Raw genomic sequence first — 5,495 nt, 5'->3', positions numbered from 1 at the left:
GATGTTGCAAAATAGCCTAAATCCCTTATTGTTTTCATGACATTTTAGGTGTATAGTTGTGATGTGCATTAGGCCTGGTCAGGTGTAGTTTATTGATGTAATCTTGGCCTTGTAATATTTCTTACATTTGATGAAATAAAATATTTATTTATCGTCAATTTGTAGTCACACAATTTATAGTAGAATAAGATATCAAAGTAGACAAGCAACAACAGCAACAACAACTTATTACATGCTTCATATTAAGCTCAAAGCAACACCAGCAGCTTTATAAGTATGCTCTATATTGAGCTCAAAGCAACACCAACAACAACTTCATAAATATGCTCTATACTGAGCTCAAAGTAACACCAACAATAACTTTATAAGTATGCTGTAACACTAATGTACATACAAAACATGCTTCATATTGTCTTAACCAATCAAATTGTATACTGCTATACACTAGCAGATTTAAACTAAAGAACTAAATTGTGCTATGTATTAGTAGCAGATTTAAAGCACAACATAAATTGATTGTTTGGTACCATATGTTACACAAGAAAATCACAATACACCATCAAAATATACTACTTCTTCTTGACTATTTCTTTTTTATGTGTGTTTGCCATTTTCTGCAATTGATTGGTGGTGACAACATCTTTATTTTTTCATTTTAAGTTCGTTGGCTTAAAATCAAGATCAACACCTGTAGAACTTGCATCCTTGTAATTTGTACTACTTTATAGGATCCTTTGACTTGATGTTCCATGCTATTTTTTTTAAAACAATAATTAGTATATACACTGTCCTATTAAAAAAAATAATATTTGAGTTAACTTACATTCAGTAGTTGGGTTCCCCTTAGACTTGTGTACATTTCAAATCCAGCATTATTTGACCTTTTAGATCCACCACAATCAACATTTATTGTTGTTTCAACTCTTCCCCTCTTTTGCCCAACAGTTTCTCTATTTTAGGAGGTAGTTGACTATTGATTCCTTCTGTAACATGTATCCTTGAATCACCACAAAAGTTATATCTTGCAAGTGCCTTTAAGCTCCTAACTCTGCTTGTATCACCATAAATTATTATTGAAGATGCAGCTTGATTGAGCTTGTTAGTGCAAGTTGACTTGAGCTACATTTTCTGATTTTTTTGAGGTTAAAGGTGCAAGTTGGATGAAGCTTTTAGGCTAGCAATTTCCTTGTAAATTATGATCACTAGGCTGAAATCCTTAGCTATGTACTTTTGCATTTGGATTAGGAATCTATAAACACATACAAAATAGTAAATAAATTAAAAAATTAATATGAAATCAACTTCTAAAATCAAGTTAAAAGTTACTATTTTACATTACAATATCTTCTGTTATGGCCTTGTTGATGACACTTGAAATATGTTATCTTCACCTCTTGTTTGGACAGCTTTTTATATTTCTTCTTTGATTATATTTGCCTCTTCTTCTATTTCTTACAGGTCTGTCAGGTATATTCTTAGGTTCATATGGCTCAAACTTTGGATTGTTTTTCTCAGAACACATCTTCATATTGGATATTGGTTGTATAAAGTGACTAAGCCTTCATAAAGGTTTTGTTTTTATACTAATGCTCCATATAAGGTCCAGGCTCTTCTTCAACATGATATAAAGAACAACATGACATAAACCACCTTCTTATTGTCGCGAAAATCAGTCAAATGATGGATTATATCTAGTCGATAGACCATCTAATCCTTCATATTGGGAGTTTTATATCTCCAGTAAGTGCAAATGTGTATTCAACATAAAAGTTTTGTTGGGTTCTAACTAATGAAAGTGAATCAAAAATGAGGGAAAAAATGAAAATTTGAGTTCACTTTATAAAAGAGTGTTTCTCCCATATTGGTAAGAGAAAGAAATATTTTTGTGCTTAAATTAAGAAGCATTCCTTCATTTGAATAGTGAGATAAGAAGAAAACAAATCTCATTGATTTAAACTTTTTGCCCTTCATTAAAAGTCTCCGTTTTATACAAAATAGTCTTTTAACCTATCCTTATTATTTTAGTAATTTTACATATTTACTATATTATAAAAAAAAAATTCTTTACAAAAATAGAATTCTTTTTCCACCATCTAAAGAAAACTTACCATTCCTAATTAAAAAAGGACAATCCAAAAAATCCAAATAGAATATTCATTTATTTTAATAAACTATAACTCTAGGAAGTCCATAATTTACCAAAATCTATTACTACGTGTAGGAAGTCCATAATTTGATTCAAACATTGTGGTGACTAATTTTAATGTAGTCCAAGTCAAAAACAAACATTAAATTTTTTCTTTAAATTAAATACATATATGGAAACTTTACAATGATAAAATTAAGAACTCTTATGGTTATAAACAACTTCTTTGTTGTATTCATTTATTTTAATAAACTATAAATATAGGAAGTCCATAATTTGCCAAAATCTATTACTACATGTAGGAAGTCCATAATTTGATTCAAACATTGTGGTGATTAATTTTAATGTAGTCCAAGTCAAAAACAAACATTAAAATTTTCCTTTAAATTAAATACATATATGGAAACTTTACAATGATAAAAATAAGAACTCTTATGGTTATAAACAACTTCTTTGTTGTCATTGCAGTTGACGTGAACCTTTTTTTTTTAGAATAATAGAATTATTAAATTTTTCTTTTGTCTATTTGAATTCGTGGTAGTTTATATTTATCTAGAATTACTTGTGGCAAATAATTCATGGATTGTGGTGATTTTTCTTTCGACAACAATTGATGATTTATTGAAGTTGCTATTAATCTCCGACATTATGACTGGTAAGTAATATATATATACCATTGATTATATTATATTCATTTGTCTAAATCTAAAATTTTATATGATTAAACTCAATGACTTAAATTTTCAACAACCGTCAATTATTACGCATAATAGAATTAAACTTAAATTTAATTTTGAGATCACATTATTTTTCAAATTAGCTAAAGCTCAAAGGAAAAGAAACTAATGATTTTTGTGTTTTGTGTCGATAATTAATTATGATCTCAAGAATGTCATTCAAAATTTGTTCTAATCAAAGAGACTATAATTTGGTAGACAATCTTTCTTTTTTAATAGTCATACTTTATTTTTCTTTATTTTTATCCTTTTAATTATAAATTAAATAAATTTACAGTATAATTGATACCTAAGTAAACCAACATTTAATTAGGTTTAATCCATGTAAATTATTATCGTATTATTTTATTTAAATTTACAGGTGGTAGATGAATGTTAATTGACTTTACAAAATTTATTTTATAAAATTTAAGTTTAATTGTATTGTTTTGATATCTCTTTTATTGTATTGTTTTATTGTAGTTTACCGGTGGAATATAAATGTCGGTTAGTTAGGTTTAATTGTATTTCTTTGATATTTCTACTTTGAGAATTTTTGCATATTAGGTTTAATTGTATTATTTTGGTATCTCTATTATCGTCTTATATAATTTATAGGTGGTAGATGAGTGTCGGATAACTTTGAGGAATTATTTGTGTAAAGGTAGATTTAATTGTATTGTTTTGATGTCTCATCATATTATTTTATTGCAGTTTATAGATGATAGATGAATGTTGATCGGCTTTGAGAATTTTTTTTGGTAAAGGTTAGATTTAGTTAAATAAATTCTCCATCTTTATATATTCAAAAGATGTTGAATTTAATTATTTTATTCATCTTTATTATTTAAATAATTATCCTATTTAGTGTAATATTTATATTTATTAAAGTAAGGTACATGTGCGAGGCACGTACAACTAAACTAGTTTATTTAAAGCTTGGTAGTTAAAGATCAAAAAATTCAATTTGAAATTTCTCCATTTGCGGACGCATGTCACAATGCACCTCGAAGGTACACAACCCTTTGAGGCACTGTTTGAGAACGAAAATGAGACCTATGCGTGCACTTGGATGGGGATTAAAGTGGATAATAAGACATCAGAAAAGAGGTCTCGTGGGAATTTTATAATGAATGGAGCAAATATTGCGTAAGATGATCCCACTAAATCAAAGAAGAGAAAAAAAGCATCAAGACAACAAGATAATTCTCTAAGAAGAAATTCAACGAAAAGTGCTTCATCGTGGCAAAGTTGGCAAGAAAAAGAATCAAACAAACATGGCTGAGTAAAAGAAAAAATGAACAATTTTATGCTATGCTTTTGGAATATCATCTAATTAGAAATCCCAGAGAGTGGTGGATTGATTCCGGCGTCTTCCACCACATGTGTGCCAATAAAAAACTATTTGCATCATATGCTCTGGCTCAAGTTGGTGAAAATATATTCATGGCAAACTGTAACACCCCAAAAATTTGGGCCCTTGAAAATTTTTGAGTTGAGCTTACTGCCCAACCTACTACTTACCTCATGAGTCGTAAGGTGTCATTATGGGTTGTAGGACCCCAATCATAAGGCAACCAGTGAGGTTACCTAAGATGTCTGTTCTAAGTACGACTAGACTCAATTAGTTGTCAAGGCTCTATACGAGTTGTATGGTACGAGTCGTAGGGTCACCAGTAAGGGCCCCTCCTGAGTTACTGTCTAGTCTACGATTGGATCTAATGACTACAGAACTCACAAGTTTATTGCCTTAAGCATGTTATACACAAGTGAATGCTCAAGAATACTACTTCAACACATCCTAACCTCAAGAATTGACTCACAAAGTTTGCAAAACTCATGCATATCACTCAATCAAAGAGATCAATCAAATCACCCAATTATTATTAAATATGTGCCCTAACAACTAGAGAGTTACCTATAATCACTCATGCAGATGCAATTTATCAGACAATGGGTACAAGAATCAAGTTACAGTCACTCTTACAAAGAATTCACAAGTTATACAAGATGACCCATAGGCTTTCCCTTAGTGTAGTACTCCACTAATATCAGAATGTTAAAGCTCTAGATCAAATAGGTCTTTATAGGTTGTAATATAGGCTAAGAGATGAGTAGGAACTATTCTGGTTAGTAATAATGAATATCTTCCCTAAACACTTTAATACTTCCCAATTTTCATTCAGTTCACCTCTAACAACCAATATTACACCTCATCTACCATCATACTCATATTTTGTTTTGCCCTATCTCATTAAACTAGTTCACATACAATGCAGTAGGAGTATTTTCTATTCATATCTTATTCAATTATGAAAACTTTTCTTTCTTTTTATCACACAACTCCCAATCACAACAAATCAATTTACTCACTAATAGCTACTTCAAGGGGTCTCACTTTCACCTCATTTCTTCTTGTTTTTCACACTCCTTAACTCATTAAGTTTTCAATATAGCTCATAGGATCTTTGGATAAATTTTAAGTCAAACAAAGAAGGGAAATAAGCTACATATGAGGCTATAAAAGAGTAGGCTAAAGGCTCAACGGGGCTAACTAGGATTATGCACAAGGGTAGGTCACAAAGGGTATGAAATATGGTTATCAAAGAAATGCATGTTTCATCTCCTAAACA

General features: G+C 30.0%; 1 long non-coding RNA gene across 1 annotated transcript; it reads right to left on the bottom strand.

Moving 5' to 3' along the window:
* Nucleotides 1-294: 294 nt before the first annotated feature.
* LOC124887334 lies at nucleotides 295-1,629 on the bottom strand. The gene is made up of 2 exons (XR_007044849.1): nucleotides 824-1,629; nucleotides 295-752 (listed from the first exon to the last, which is right to left on the bottom strand). It is a non-coding gene; the product is annotated as an uncharacterized LOC124887334 (long non-coding RNA).
* Nucleotides 1,630-5,495: the final 3,866 nt, after the last annotated feature.

Source organism: Capsicum annuum, chromosome 9 (assembly GCF_002878395.1).
Source record: "Capsicum annuum cultivar UCD-10X-F1 chromosome 9, UCD10Xv1.1, whole genome shotgun sequence".
Taxonomy (NCBI): Eukaryota; Viridiplantae; Streptophyta; class Magnoliopsida; order Solanales; family Solanaceae; genus Capsicum; species Capsicum annuum.
The sequence above is the reverse complement of the archived record's forward strand: the minus strand, read 5'-3'. Positions and strand labels throughout refer to the sequence as shown.